The sequence below is a fragment of the Agelaius tricolor genome, unplaced genomic scaffold (assembly GCF_023055355.1).
Source record: "Agelaius tricolor isolate 1412-34295 unplaced genomic scaffold, bAgeTri1.0.p SCAF_7, whole genome shotgun sequence".
Lineage (NCBI taxonomy): Eukaryota > Metazoa > Chordata > Aves > Passeriformes > Icteridae > Agelaius > Agelaius tricolor.
This window is the reverse complement of record NW_027269267.1, coordinates 1,111,258-1,127,854: the sequence shown is the minus strand read 5'-3', so window position 1 is coordinate 1,127,854 and position 16,597 is coordinate 1,111,258. Positions and strand designations below refer to the sequence as shown.

The 16,597-nt window shown below is 48.9% G+C and overlaps 1 protein-coding gene across 2 annotated transcripts in view; it reads right to left on the bottom strand.

The window, feature by feature from the left end:
• The window catches only part of RCAN1 (regulator of calcineurin 1), a 48,138-nt gene that overhangs the window by 10,981 nt on the left and 20,560 nt on the right, over positions 1-16,597 (bottom strand). The gene's annotated exons all lie outside the window — the stretch shown is intronic.

Sequence of the window (16,597 nt, the reverse complement as noted above, 5' to 3'; positions counted from 1 at the left end):
TCTGGGGATGGGACACAAATCCCTGAACTCACTTCTTGTTCCACTGAAGAGCCAAAGGTGGAAACGTTCTGGGAATGGGCTGGGGAGAAGGCAGCAGGAAAATGCCTGACTCTTATGCTCTGGGGATGGGACACAAATCCCTCAGCTCTTGTTCAACTCAGTTCTTGTTCCACCAAACAGCCACAGGTGGAAACGTTCTGGGAATGGGCTGCACTGAAGGCAGCAGGAAAAATGCCTGATTCTCTGGGGATGGGACACAAATCCCTCAGCTTGGTTCTTGTTCCACTCAACAGCCACAGGTAGAAACTCTCTGGGAATGGGGAGAAGGCAGCAGGAAAAACCCTCAATTCATGATCTTCTAGGGATGGGACAGAAATCCCTCAACTCAGTTCTTGTTCCACCAAACAGCCACAGGTGGAAACATTCTAGAAATGGGCTGCACTGAAGGCAGCAGGAAAAAAACCTAATTCTGATCCTCTGGGGGTGGGACACAAATCCCTCAGCTCAGTTCCTGTTCCACTCAACAGCCCCAGGTGGAAACATCACCCTGTGTTAAAGGAAAATGTTCCTGCCTTGGCAGGACACTCCAGGAATGAGATGGGGAGAAGGCAGCAGGAAAAAATGTCTGATTCTGATCCTCTGGGGATGGGACACAAACCCCTCAGCTCTTGTTCAGTTCAGTTCTTGTTCCACCAAACAGCCACAGGTGGAAACACTCTTGGAATGGACTGCACTGAATGCAGCAGGGAAAATGTCTAATTCTGATGCTCTGGGGATGGGACACAAATCCCTCAGCTCAGTTCCTGTTCCACTCAATAACCACAGGTGGAAACACTCTTGGAATGGACTGCACTGAATGCAGCAGGGAAAATGTCTGATTCTGATCCTCTGGGGATGGGACACAAACCCCTGAGCTCAGTTCTCGTTCCACCAAACAGCCACAGGTGGAAATGCTCTGGGAATGGGCTGGGGAGAAGGCAGCAGGAAAATGCCTGATTCTGATCCTCTGGGGATGGACACAAATCCCTGAGCTCAGTTCTCGTTCCACCAAACAGCCACAGGTGGAAATGCAGAGATGGATTTGGGGAAATATTTTCCTGCCATCACAAGGAGGATTCGTTTGGAAGCTTCTTCAAAGCAGCTCTGTGCATTAATTACAGCTCTTGCCTTATTAAACCCTTTCCCAGCCCCACTGAGCAGGGAGGGTTTCTCAGGGCTTGCTTTGTGCTTTTTTTCCTACCAGGAGCCTGCTCAGCAATCTGGGGCCAGGGTTCTTCCAGAACCTGAGACACAGCAGCAGGGAGCAGCTGTGCAACCTGAATTCCTGACAGGTTCTGGGACACCTGAACCCCAAAGCCTTTCCCAAAAAGCAGCACAGAACACAGGTTTTTGTGGGCTTTTCTTGTGGATTTTTTTGTGTGTTTGTTGTTTTGTTTTGTTTTTTTTTTTAAAGCAAGAACCTCTAAAAAAAGCTCATCACCATTTCAAGTAATTAATGAAGTTTACACTGAAGCTTTCACAAGCTATTTGAAACTCTCCCATGCACTGCAGCTCCAAAATTATAACACAGTCAAAATCTTAAGTGCCTTCAGTTCATTCTGGTTTAACACAGAGCTATGACAGAAGCACCAATTTCTAGGGAATACCTGCAAACAATGCACAGTGCAAAGTTTAAAACCTGATTTCTCCACAATTTAACTACACAAAACTTTTCACATGAAGACCATTCTCCATTTTTAGGGGTCTACTTGCTAAATCCCCATTTAAAGTCCAACTCTCTGCTGTTCTTAGGTTACCTCAGTGTAAAAGTCACCACAGCATGAAAAGAATACTTAATACCATTTTTTAGAACCTTTTCTTATAAGGCATCACTTAAAACCCCCAGGATCACTGAAATTAGAAAAGCACTTCAAGACTCTCAAGTGCCACCCGTGCCTGAATCATCACCCATGTTGTCCCCAGCCCTGAGGGCCACATCCAGACATTCCTGGGACACCTGCAGGGATGGGGACTCCAAACCCCCCTGGGCAGCCCCTGCCAAGGCCTGAGCTCCTTTTCTGGGAAGAATGGGATGAATTCCATCAGTGGGGATGGGGTGAGAGATCCCACACAGAAATTCAGGATTCACAGAGCCCAGGACACCACTCTGAGCACATCCCAAATCCTGTCCCTGACCTGGAATTTCTGTCAGGTACCCTCAGTGCTGGGGATGAGGAAGGAGCAGGTGTGCCTACACAAAGCAGAGGTCAGGATGCTCACCTGGAAAGAATGGCCATGACTCACCTGAGCACAGAGCAAACAGGCTGCCCACATGCCAGGGAACTGCAGCTCCTGAGAGGAAAGCAGAGCAGGTTCCTGCTCCAAGCTGGCACAGCCTCGGGTCACTGCAGCACCTCTGGGGACATTTCTGTCCCTGGAGCTCATGAGGAGTAAAACAGAAAAAATCTCTCTGATTGCCCTCCTCAAGGCCAGCTGGACACTGCTGAGAGCCAGGGAAAATGACTGCAGAAGCCACCCCTGAAGGAGAACTCTGTCAGCTAATCCAGGACTGGAGCCTGGCTAGGAACAAACCAAGTGGGTCTGAGAAATGTAAACACTTCACAAAAGAGTTTTTTCACTGTGTTGTCCAGATTTAAATGAAACATTTAAGTTCTACTGACACAAACAGTGTTTTCAACTTGGCTTTTTAACACCCCATAGAATCACTTGTAGTATGTTGCACTTTGTCACAATCATCATTGTTTTTTTGACACGGCTGTGTCCTAAATAATGGAATCACAAAAAGGTTTGGGTTGAAGGGACATTAAAATCACCCAGTGCCACCCCTGCCATGGCAGGGACACCTCCCACTGTCCCCAGTGTCCAGCCTGGCCTTGGGCACTGCCCACCCTGCCAGGGAACAATTCCCAAGATCCCATCCAGCCCTGGCCTCCTCCAGCTCAGGCCAGGTCTCTCAGTGTATTAAATAAACCACTTGGAGTTATTAATACCAAACTCAAGCACTTTATCAAAAGGAAAAGCCCCAGTTCCCACTGCCCCTGGTGCAGAAGAGCTGTTTGGGGCAGTGGAGCCCTGAGGTGATGTGGAAACCACAAGACAAAGTTACAAAAGCCCCAGTGCCCAACCTGAGTGCTGCAATGTTCCCTCCTGGAAGGTTTGGTACCCACAGCAAACAACCCTGCCTGGGACAGGACATTGCAACACCTCAGGAGTCCTGGATTTGATGTTCTGATATTATCCCAGGGCAGCTTTTCTGCTCCCTTATCTCCCTTTGGAGAGTTTGCTGCTTCCTGTTCTCTCTTTGAGACAGAATAAGGGCAAAATCCCCAGCCCAGGGAGGAGCTGGAGCTGCTGCAGAGAGCCCAGAGGAGGCTCCAGGATAGGCAGAGGGATGGAGCAGCTCTGCTGAGAGGAAAGGCTGGCACAGCTGGGATTGTTCACCTGCACAGGAGAAGCTTTGGGCTGAGCTCAGGGTGGCCTTGCAGGGCCTGCAGGAGCCCCAGGAAAGCTGGAGAGAGACAATTTCCAGGGGATGCAGGGACAGCACACAGGGAATGGCCTCAAAGTGAAAAATTACAGCTTTAGATCAGACATGAGGAACAATTTCCTCCCTGTGAGGGTGGGCAGGGGCTGGGATGGAATTCCCAGAGCAGCTGGGGCTGCCCCTGGATCCCTGGCAGTGCCCAAGGCCAGGTTGGACACTGGGGACATTGGAGCAGCCTGGGACAGTGGGAGGTGTCCCTGCCATGGCAGAGGTGGCACTGGGTGGGCTCTGAGGTCCTTCCCACCCAGACCATTCCAGGGTTCCCTGGTGCTGCTGCACTTTGGGAATGAAGGCAAAGGGCTCAGAGCAGTGGGACAGGACAGCAGGGGCAGCTCCACCTCCTCAGCTTTCACCTTTGCCTTGGAAGCTGCAGATTCCAGGGCTCACATTCTGCAAGTTGAGCTCTAAAACTGCACACAAGGTGCTCAATCAAAACCTAAAGTGCTCCCAAACACCAAGAGCACCTGAGAGATCCTCCAGCACTGCCCAAGGACAGAAATGTGTCAGAGTCCTTTTTGGGGGGCTGGAAGGACAATCAGAGAGTCCAATAAATAGATGAAATAGTGGGAACACAGAAGGACTGAGGGCCATAATTTGCTCCCCCAACTTCATCTCCACATGCAGTGGAACAGGCAAGGCACAGAATTGAAGGAAGTGAGGCCACAGAAGCAGAAATCAGGCAAAAGTCACCAAAAGTGCCAATAACTCCACCAGCAAAGTGAACAAGCAGAGAAGGGAAATGAATGTGAAGTTAAATATGTTGGGAATTCTCTAAGTTGACAGAATTACCCCCAAGAGCCATAAAGCAGAACAATCCAGTCCATTCTCCCTCCTCCCTGGCAGGTTTTACAGCTGCCCTTGGAGGTGCTCTCTGTGTAATCCCTGCACTCCCACTGCAGACCTGCTGCTCTTTTCCTATCAACACACAGCTTCTATTCCTGTCTCCATGTTAATTATCCTGCCCTGCCCTTCCTCAGGACAGGGATAAACATCTTCAAGTTATCTACAATGAAAATCACACTGGGTTCATTTTCCTGGCACAGCCTTACTCTCATTTTACTGGCTAAAAATGAATCCACATTCCCAACCACTCCCCTGCTCCCGACAAAAATAAAATAGCCCCCAAACAAAAATCATAAATTCCCAGGCTGGTTTGGGTTGGGAGGGACCTCAAAGCCCACCCAGTGCCACCCCTGGGACACCTTCCACTGTCCCAGGCTGCTCCAGCCCCAGTGTCCAACCTGGAACTGAACATTCCAGGGATCACAGCTGCTCTGGGCACCTGTGCCAGGGGCTCACTGCCCTCAGAGCAAAGAATTTCTTCCTAAAATTTCTGTAACATGAATACTGGGTGATAATTCTGCCTCCCTTCTCCTCCCTGTGTTTGTGACCTGGGTGTGCTTGGCATTGGAAAAATTTACAGGGCTAAGTCAGAGGCTTGAGTGGGTGTGGAGCTATGCCAGGCATGGCCTGTGCCAGGCTCCCAGGGCTCAGGCTGCTGGAGGAATCTGGGGGGAAAACTGTCCTAAAGTGGGACTGGTCTGTTCTATTTCATGAGAAATCCTGTCAGACTTGCAGGAAGAAATCCTGCCCAGGTTTCCTTCCAGACACCTTTTCCAGAGCAGCTGGGGCTGCCCCTGCATCCCTGGCAGTGCCCAAGGCCAGGCTGGACACTGGGGACAGTGGGAGGTGGCCCTGCCATGGCAGAAGGGCAACACTAAACCATCTTTAAGGTCCCTTCCAACTTAAACCATTCTGTAATTCTGTGACAACTCCTGCTTTGTGGTTAAAAAATGCTGTGTTTTAAAGTTACATATTCCAAGTTGTATTTTCTGCATTCCTCAGAAAGATTAAGTGAAATAAATCCATTCTTCCAGCAGGGAAATCATCTGCACAAACCAATAAATCCATTCCTCCAGCAGGGAAATCAGCTGCACAAACCAATTTGTTAACGAGCTCAGGAGCCTGTGGGGTCTCAGAATGAACTGCACAAGGAGCATGTGCAGACTTATTTACAGTAAAGCAATCAGAGCACAGCAACACAAGGCCACAAAAGGGTTTTCCCAATGGCAGCATGCCCTGCTGGAGCCAAGCAATGCCCACAGCCCATGGCAAAGGGGCAGCCCCTGTGCCCACCTGTGCCCCAGCAAACACCAGGGCTCACTCAGTGCAGGGGTTTCAGCCCTCAGTGCCCAATCTTTGTGCAGTTTGAGCAGCTGGAAGGATCTGATTCCATGGAATTGAAGGCTGGGACTGCTGGGGTTCATCCCTGAGCTTCACTGCAGCATCAGCCTCGTTACATGGCTGAGACAACTGAACATGGCAAAGCTCCTGTACAGCCAGCAGCAGGCAAAGATTTCTCTGGTACAGAGGAAAAAAACAACTTTAAAACCTGTTAAAAACTTCCTAGCATATTGCTAAAGCTCACAGACAATTGTTCCAACCAATCACTGAAAGCACACATACACCTGCTGCACACAATGCCTGCTTGACTTCTTTTTATTAACAACACACAAAACCCCATTGTTAAGTTTAAAACCTTCTACTGTCTTTTCAAGCATATTTTTCTGCAGTCTGAAGGCCTATCTTAGCCAAGCCTAAAACTCAAGCTACTCTTTCATGTTCTTGCTTGTTGTACTCTTGTAACTTCTCTGCTTTCAGGCTTTGCAGCTAGCTCTGAGTGCTCTGCTCTTTCTGTTTCTGCCAGAATGTGAATTTCTGCCAGAATGTGAATTTCTGCCAGAATGTGAATTGTTTTCACAGCTTCCTGAAAGTCTCCTTACCTTCCCTGTGCTCCCCACAACCTGCCTGGGCTCCACCCAATATCTGAGTGCTCCTCTCAAAGGAGGAGCCCCTGGTTCTAAAACTCCAGCACTGGGCAATTCTGAGATCTTTTCAAAAATACAGACTGCTAGAAATATCTATCAGAGCATTAATTCAGCACAATGAGCACTGCCCAATGGTACCAGAGATATTTAGTGCAAAGAATAAACTCAGCTGACAATGAAAATTGAAAACCACGTGTCTGGGGTGCAGTGGCACCTCTGGTTTAGGCTTCCAGCCATTCCAGGAAAATCTCCTGTTCCAAACAGAAGCAGAGAATGAGTGCCCATCCTCTAAGATGTCAGGCAGACCCACAGGAAAGCCAGGGGAAGGTTATGAGGATTCTGCACCTTAAGACACAAGACTCAAAGTCAAAACTCAAACACTTTTCTAGACCTCAAGTTACAGAGGGATAAACGTCAGTGAGTTTGTAAAAAACTCTGCCTATTTCTACTGTCTTTATTTCTGTTTAAACTCATTAACTGCTTTACTCTCATTCCAAAATTATCTCCAGATAATGTATTTATAGTAGAAAAAGCACGTTATGAAACACCTTTTGCAGTAATTGGGTTGGGAGATTAGAAAAGGGAAGGAGAAAGTTCTGGCAAAGTCAATCCAAGAAACATTTCCTTCACCACAGAGAGAGAATTTGGGTCCAGAACATCAAAACAGCCTTCAAGAAGATGCTTTTTAAAAGTCTATGAAAATTCCTGAGGAGGACTGTTCAGCAATAATATAATTAATCCAGGAGATGTTGGGGCGAGAGAAAATAAACAGCCAAAGACAACAGAAAAAGCCAAAGATGACAAGAAACCACAACAGAAGTAATCAAGAACATCCCCATGGCCAGCTGCAGTTTCAGGGCTGGTTTTTATTTCTAATTATGGCAGAAAGGAGGAAAGAAGGTGACAGGACAAGAGTCCAGTGTCCAGCTCACCACAGCAGCTGTGCACAGGCCACCCCAGGAAAAGCAAACTCTGCAAAGGGAAGGGCAGGAAATCCTCCAACAGCTCCTCTGCAGCTTGCTGAAGGCTCCTCTAAATATAGCTGCCTATATAAATCCTTCCTCAGAGTGGAGTGAAAAAAGGGGAAGAGGTGGAAATTCTCCAAAGATCACCTCTATTTGTCAGGAACAATAAAAGGACAAGGACTTTGAAAACAAAATGGGTTAATAGGGCATTTTTCATACTGGAGAAAAACTATTTCCAGCAGAATTGGAGGAAGTGATTTGTTAAAAATGCTCCTGCAGCCCCCAATGCAAAAAGAGGTTTCTCCCAAGCACTGGGTAACAATGAAATGAAGGAAGCATGGGAGACTCCTACCACTGCAACCAGGAAAAATCAGCTCCACTCTGACCTTTTCAAGGTTATTTCTTTGAATTAATAGCTCAAAGGGGAAAAAACCCATCCAGACAGTAATTACCAGCTCTGTGGAGCTGCAGGATGAAATCATTCAAGTCAGAAAGAAGGGACATGTTCAAACACATCACTCCTGAAGCAAAAAGGGGCTTTGGGTCATTATTTGAGTGAGGGGGCACCTTCTGCATGAAGATCTGGCAGTTTTATGGAGAGGGAGCAGCTGTAAAGTTATTTATAAGTGAGACTGAGCAGAGGGAGAGGTGCAGGACAGGGCACAAGCTCCCAGTGGCATTCCTGCATTCCTGGAGCGTGTCCTGCCTGCTCTGCCAGGGAGCACAGCTGGAGCACAGCTGGAGCCCTGCACAGCACCAGGGCTGGGCTGGGCCAGAGCCACCTCTGGGGACCAAGCAGGGACCACATGCACAGGAATTTAACCCAGAGCTGCTGAAATCCTGACAGGGCCACAAGGAGAACAACCCTGAGCAGCCCAAACATGGAGGGATGGGAAATGGGAGCTCCCATAAACACAGCCAGGCTGTGACAGCTCCTGAGGGAGGATGGGGGGGAAAGGGACAGGAACAAACCTCAGGGAATCCCAAAATCCCTGGGGCTGGCCCAGCCCTGCCAGCCCATGCAGTGCCAGCTGTGCCCCATGGGCACCTTGTCCCCAGCCCAGAGCACTCAGTGCCACCTGCAGGGGACACCTGCAGGGCTGGGCACTGCAAAGCTCCCTGGGCAGCCCCTGCCAAGGCCTGAGCTCCCTTGCCATGGGCAAATTGCTGCTGCTGTCCAAGCTGAGCCTGCCCTGGCCCAGCCTGAGGCCGTTCCCTCTGCTCCTGTCCCTGTGCCCTGGGAGCAGAGCCCGACCCCCCCGGCTGTGCCCTCCTGGCAGGGACTTGTGCAGAGCCACAAGGGCCCCTGAGCCTCCTTTGCTCCAGCCCCAGCCCCTGCCCAGCTCCCTCAGGGATTCTGCAGCCCCTGCCCAGCTCCCTCAGGGATTCTGCAGCCCCTGCCCAGCTGTTCTTCTCCCAAGCACAGAGTTCCAGCTGTGCCCCCACAAGGGTCCCCCTAAAAAACTTCCCTAATTCCCCCCAAATGATCCAGCAGTGCCACTATCCAGCCCCACAGCTGACAGGGCTTTGCTCAAACCCCATCCAATGGTAGCCAGGGTGCTCAGAGCTGCCCCAGATCCAGATGTTCCCACAGGAAGCACATCCCTCCCCAATTCCTGCCTTGCAGCAGCAGCACAACACAAATGAGATCCAGAACACTGACCCCAAACGTGGCTCATGATTAGAACAGCCCAGTGCCAACCAGCTGAGATCAGCTTTGCTCTCGTGTATGAGCAGTGATGAAGACACAACAGGAGAGGAGCTCTCAGAAGTTCCATTCTGGGCTGGTTGTGTAAGGCTGGGATCCAGATTCAGACTCCAGAATCCAAAGGAGCCGCAAGAACCATGGAGAGAGACAATTGCCAGGGAATGGAGGGACAGGACCCAGGGAATGGCCTGAAGCTGGAGGCCAGGGCTGGATGAGATTTTGGGAATTGTTCCCTGGCAGGGTGGGCAGGGGCTGGGCTGGAATTCCATCCCTGCATCCCTGGCAGTGCCCAAGGCCAGGCTGGACACTGGAGACAGTGGGAGGTGTCCCTGCCATGGCAGGGGTGGCACTGGGCGGGCTCTGAGGCCCAACTCAAACCATCCCATAATTCCCTAACACTGTATGTCTCTGTGGCATTCACATTCTCTAAACAGACAGACACAATTCTCTCTCCCAGGATTTTCCTGGGGAAGGCAGTGAGAACCTCAGAGAAGAAGAGGAAACAATTCTTATCTCTAGTCCCTGCTCCTGTTGTTTTGCACATATGGAATGTGTTACAGAAATTGTTCACCTGAAGTAATTTTTAATTAGACACAGATGAAAGTTGTTTTGCTTGATTAGCCAATCACTCAAAGCTGTACCTGACTGTCTGGAGACAGTCACAAGTTTTTCTTTAGTATAATATAGTATCTTTTTATTATAATTATAATGTAATATTAATGTCATATAATATAGTTTTAACAAAGTGATTGTTCAGCATTCTGAATCACGGAGTCAGAGCACATTATTCATTGCATGGAGAATGCCCTGATATGGTAAATCTTCAAAATATTTATCTGTGGAAGAGGTTTTACAGGAACTGCTGTGAGCCAGACAGAAGTTTGATCAGAGGATCCATGTCTACCCCTGAAAAAATCTCCTACCAAGGTCATTGACACAGAAACCAAGAAAGAAGGAGAAATAAGAGAAACCTGAGAAACCTGCACCTGCCTGTTGCAATGAGCACTTTGTCTTTCCTGACCAATGAGTAAAATGTAAACTTAGGAGTTTTGTGAGAATATATAAAAACCATCCCTGCCTGAATAAAACCAGCTCTGAAGCCTTCTGAAAATGGAGTGTTGCTTTCTATTGTCTCCATCACAACTACAACATAATCCACTTCACAACCCATATATCCACTTTCTCAGGCAAGAAAGAAGGGATGTTCAAACACACCACTCCTGAAGCAAAGAGGGGCTTTGGATCATTATTTCTTGAGTGAAACTTTCATCATGTTAGAGTAAGAGCCTGATGTCAGCATCCCAGTCTTTTAAATATTCCTTGAGGAAAAAACAATATTTCTTTGGCCTGCTGGCTTGATGACACACACACACAGAGATCATCACAGCAGCAAAAGGCAGGTGGAAATTGTAGTTCAAGATGAATCCATCTTCACTGAAACTTTTCTGAGAAGACCAAAGAAGTCAAGATATTTTTACCTCACTCTGTACATTCCAGATAATGAAGGAGGTAAAGATAAAAGGTCAGTACAGAGGAAAAAAAAGCAAAAGGAATGAATCTGTGTCAGCCTGTCTGTATTCCCTACTCAACATCTCAATCTAGAGTCAATCAGTGCCTATTAAAGGTTCAGGTAAAGCAATTAAAGAAGCCCAATTACTTTTTCTTTGAGCAACCAAGGCTTTGCTTCCAAATCTATTCTGAAAGTCAAAGGGGCTGGAGCGTGTCCAGGGCAGGGAACGGAGCTGGGCAGGGGCTGGAGAATCCCTGAGGGAGCTGGGCAGGGGCTGCAGAATCCCTGAGGGAGCTGGGCAGGGGCTGGGGCTGGAGCAAAGGAGGCTCAGGGGCCCTTGTGGCTCTGCACAAGTCCCTGCCAGGAGGGCACAGCCGGGGGGGTCGGGCTCTGCTCCCAGGGCACAGGGACAGGAGCAGAGGGAACGGCCTCAGGCTGGGCCAGGGCAGGCTCAGCTTGGACAGCAGCAGCAATTTGCCCATGGCAAGGGAGCTCAGGCCTTGGCAGGGGCTGCCCAGGGAGCTTTGCAGTGCCCAGCCCTGCAGGTGTCCCCTGCAGGTGGCACTGAGTGCTCTGGGCTGGGGACAAGGTGCCCATGGGGCACAGCTGGCACTGCATGGGCTGGCAGGGCTGGGCCAGCACCAGGGATTTGGGGGTTTTGGGATTCCCTGAGGTTTGTTCCTGTCCCTTTCCCCCCCATCCTCCCTCAGGAGCCAGGGGGGTCAGGCTGTGCTCCAGGAACAGGAGAGGGAACAGCCTCAAGCTGGGCCAGGGAGTTTTCCCTCCTGAATTTCACCTGCATTTTCCATCAGAAGGCCTTCAAATTCTGCAGGCTGGAGTTTCCCCAGCACAGCTGCTCCCTCCTCAAGGCTCATGGAATTAAACAGGCAGCACTGCCCTGAACCTGTATCTACTCCCCCCACAACAGCCAAATGCCACCTTTATCCAGAAGTGTCTTGGTAGCCCCTCCCTGCTCTGAGGCTGCTCCTCAGGTGTTCCAGATGGTTTTTGGGAATTTGGTGTGGCCTTAGAGCCAGGATAAGCCCAGGTGTGATTCCATGGGTGAAGGAACAGTCTGGTCACTGTGCACACACAAAGCTGGGGAATGATCTGGACAGGCAGATTTTCCTCAGGGCATCTCCACAACCTGTGAGACAATTTTGTTTATCATTTAATCCCAAACTGGTCTGGGTCAGGAGGGACCCCAGAGCCCACCCAGTGCCACCCCTGCCATGGCAGGGACACCTCCCACTGTCCCCAGGGTCCAGCCTGGCCTTGGGCACTGCCAGGGATGCAGGGGCAGCCCCAGCTGCTCTGGGCACCCTCCCCACCCTGCCAGGGAAGGATTTTTTCCTAATTCCATTCTAAACTTTCCCTCCATCAGTCTGAAGCCATCAGGTCTTGTCTTGTCACCACAAACTGTTGTAAAAACCTCTTGCAAGTTCCAATCTTATTTCTTCCTCCTTCATTTCAAATTCTCACCTTTTCCAGGTGAGAATTCCTGCTTTAATCCAGAATACTATTCCAGGGCTGTGAATTGCCAACCCAGGCCTGCTCCCATTTCACTTCCTGATTTTCTGCATCTCAATTCAACAGCTGTTCCTGGGATAGAATAAAGAAAACCTTCCAGAAGTCTTCCTGCATCTATTGCTGTTATTTCAAAAGGAGAATAAAGAAGAATCCTGGGCTGTCCTGAGTGGAAGGGACCCCCAGGATCACTGATGCAGGTCCTGGCCCTGCCTGGGGCTGTGTGTCCTCCCAGCACAAAGCTGCAGTGCTCAGGGAGCCCCATGGAAATGGGGCTGGGCAGCACCAGGGAGGCTCCTGGGAAGGCAACTCCTGAATTCCCACTGCAGCCACTCCACAAGGACTCCACTGAAGGATTAAAACAAGTTTCAAATAAACCCCTGATGATTTTTTAATGCAAATTCCAACTGCAGTGCCAAGAAGGAGCTGTTTTTCCTGAAGACTTACAGGATACATTTGAATAGCTTCAAATGGATGAGGTGGTGTCATTTTTGCATTAGGAGATCCAAATATATTCAAATCAAATATGCAGAGCTGTGCTCTGCCACACAAGGGCCATTTACAGATTCCATGGGCCACGGTTTTCCAGCCACCCATCTGCAAAATAAATACCTGCAGTGTGCTTCTTCCATGCTTGGAAAAATCTATGATTTACACTCCCATTTCCAAGCATTAAACACTGAATTCCTGTTCACTGAGTGGGCACTTGGAAATTCCACTACAGACTAGCTGAGTAACCACCAACCTCATTTAGAAAGCTTTTGAATGTGGGAAATCTATTCCAAAATGTAAAGGCTTTTTCCAACATGTTTCCCCTCCTGCTGGGAATACACTCAAATGATCCAGAGTAAATTAATGATGATTTTGCCTTCATTTTGGGAACTCAAAAGGAAATAAACATTTTCAGACAGTATTTCATGGCAAATGTTTTTCTATTCATCTAAAAATAAAATCATTCCATTTGGAAAAACATTCCAACACCTGTGCCATCCAGGATTTCCAACCAAACCTGCTGAGACAAGAATAGAACCCTCTAAGGAAAATGCAGAAATCCAAATGTTGAACAAAATCTGCTTTGTTCAAAAATTGGTATTTTGGAAGAAAGGAATGTGAGCTGAGGAATTATCATGCTCATTTATCCTTAATCCACTGAAAGGGAAGGAAAATGTCCCTTCAAGGGCTTTCTCCAAGTCATCCTGAGAGACATTTCCCCAAATCATCAGAGAGCAGCCAAATATTGGAATGTCTGGAGCCTCTTAGAAAATTCCCACCAGGAAAAAGGGTTAAAGGACAAGGGAGAAATGCAAAGTGTATTTGGCACAGGCTGCAGGCTTTGGGTTTTAATAACCAAGCACCAAAAGTGACAGGAAGAATTCCAAATGCCTCTCTGGGGCATTGCAAAGTGGACACAAACTGTGGAGAAATAAAAATCCCAAGGGCTGGAGGGGTGCAGTGAGAGGCTCAAGCTCAGCTCTGAGGGGTCCTGAATGGCTGAACCTTTAAAATGGCTTCAGGTGGATTTAAGGGGAAGTGAGGCATCACCCACTTTCCCAGGACATTCAAGGTGTTTAAAAGCACCATTCCTTTACTCTGCTCTCCTCCCAAAGCAGGAGCTGAGCACACAACAAAGGCAGCAGCTTTCATTTATTAATCACAAAAATTCAACCTATTCCCCCCTGGCCTGGCTGCTTTAATCCAGAGTATTCCATGCATGAGCTGTTCCCACAGGAACAGAAACCACCACCACCAAACCCAAGCCACAACAAACCAAAACACCCAAACACATCCCAACTTCCTCTGCAGCTCCCTAAAAACCCTGGATGCACCACTTTTGGCAGAGACAGCTCTTGGCAAAGGAGTGGGAGCTGCAGAAAATGGGATTTGTCAGGCATTCAATATTCAGCTTCACATCTCTAACAGATAGAGCAGCTCTTCCCAAAGCAGCTCTTTCCAAAGCAGCTCTTTCTTTCCAAAGCCCAGGAGCTGCCCCAGACATTTGGATCCACAGCCCACTCCCAAAAATTCCCCCAGGATTCACTCCAAGAACGCTGCAATCCCTCATCCTCCTCACATTTTTGGTGGAATTTCTGGTTTCTTTTAGCCCTGTAACAGCAGAAAAACGAACACAGATCATGTTAAAACCATGGGAAGGAGTGGGAAAACCATGGAGGTTCTCCCACTATGCCAGGGATTTGCAGGGGCAAAGCAGAAACTGGAGATAATGACACTGATAACATGAAATAATGAATTCATTACCAACCAGAAAAGAAATATTTGGCCAATTTACTGCCTGGGAGGACCCATTCACTGCCAGTTCCTCCCCAACCCCCTTGATTATGCCAGCAGGAAAATTCAGGGAGAGAAGGGAAATTCAGAGAAAAGCCCTTCTGGCTGGTATTAAATGTTATATTTATTTCAAAATAAGCATTTTTAGAAATGAGCAGCAATTTTTCACTTGCTCTTTTGATGAGAGCTTTTGCCAATGGGTGTCCCATGATCTGTACAGAATCATGGAAAGCTGCCCCATTTCCTGATAGGCAAAGGGTGCCCACTGCAGCCTTTCTTTGACTAATTCCTTCCACTGCCTTTTCCAGGAGTGATTCATGGCTGTACTCAGCTTTCCTGGAAAACATTTCTCAAAGTCTGCAAGGTATGGAAAGCAGGATGTTCTCCTGGGCTGGCTTCTAACTGGCAATCTTTGTGCCTCTCCCTCTTTAGAGACAAACAGCAGTTTTAGTAACTTCATTCTATCAACTCTGATTTAATTCTTTTTCCCTAAATATCAGAAGAAAACAAAACTTATACATATCTTTCACCCTATTCCCTGCATGTCCTCATTTCTTAGAACTCCAGCCTTAGAAGCCTAAAAACCAGGTGCCTTTTGTATTATTTTATTTAAAGGAAATTCAGAAAGAGCCTCCTGAACACTTGTATCACCTGGTAAATTTTGTTCTATTCTTGGAAGTCACAACACTACAAAGAGTTGTTTTACCTTGAGGGACTGTGAAGTAATTACAAGTTCCCTGAGACTCCATGGCTGACTGGTTCCTAAAATCCCTCAGGTGTCACTTAAACCCAAGACAGAGCAGTGAGAGCAGCTCAGACCTGCTCCAAGTCCTGCTGAGCCTCTGATCCAGCTGAGTCTGGAGGGTGCTGCTTAAATAAACCTTCAAAGCAGCTCCCAGGCCCCTCATCCCCTCCCATTTTCCACAAGAAATGTGAGGGACCTTTGACTCCCATGCAGATCAGCTGTGGGGATACCAAAGCTCCCTGGGACATTTTCCACACTGATTATACCTGGGCTGCTGCAATTCCACAGCAAACAAATTCAGCTCTCTGTGCCCAGAGCAGCTGGGGCTGCCCTGCATCCCTGGCAGTGCCCAAGGCCAGGCTGGACACTGGGGACAGTGGGAGGTGTCCCTGCCATGGCAGGGGTGGCACTGCTGGGATTTGAGGTCCCTTCCATCCCAAACCATTCCATGATTCTGTGACTCATTCCAAGACCAGAACACGTTTCCAGTGTTGTAAAATGTTCCAAGTGAAGGTCAAATAATAAATCTGAGGGTGATAACACACTTGGGGGGAATTCCTAAGGTAAAGAATCCCAGACTGGGTTGGGAGGGACCTCAAAGCCCACCCAGTGCCACCCCTGCCATGGCAGGGACACCTCCCACTGTCCCAGGCTGCTCCAATGTCCCCAGTGCCCAGCCTGGCCTTGGGCACTGCCAGGGATCCAGGGCTGGAATTCCATCCCAGCCCTGCCCACCCTGCCAGGGAACAATTCCTCATGGCCAAGATCCCACCCAGCCCTGCCCTCTGGCACTGGCAGCCATTCCCTGGGTGCTGTCCCTGCATGCCCTGGAAATTGTCTCTCTCCAGCTTTCCTGGGGCTCCTGCAGGCCCTGCAAGGCCACCCTGAGCTCAGCCCAAAGCTTCTCCTGTGCAGGTGAACAATCCCAGCTGTGCCAGCCTTTCCTCCCAGCAGAGCTGCTCCATCCCTCTGCTCATCCTGGAGCCTCCTCTGGGCTCTCTGCAGCAGCTCCAGCTCTCCCCAGACTGTTTCAGAATTTCTGTTTATTGCTTTTCTCAGCCCCCAGCCCTGTTTTGGAAACTCCCCCCACTCTTTTTTCCCCATGGAGGCAGAAAGGGCCCAAAGCTCCCAGGAGGGCTCAGCCCTGAGCTATTCCTGGTGTGTCTGCAGCTGGTGCCACTCTCCAAGGTATTTCTGAGGAACCTCATTAAGCTCCAGTAGCAGCAATGTTCCAGTCAAAGGAAAAACCTCTGCTGTGTGCTCAGCCCTCAGCAAACTCTGCCAGCAGGACTGTGCCCTGTGAGCAGCTGAGCCTTATCATTTTTTCCAGATGAACTGGGTTCTGATTGAAGTACTCCTCTAAAAAGCTTGGAGTGTTTTAATGTGCTCAAGTGTTCTCCACAAGAACAGCCTGGCCATGACTGTGAGCCCCTTTTGGCAGGCAGAGTTTCACAAACTCTATTTTGTATTTTTAGGCACCACAA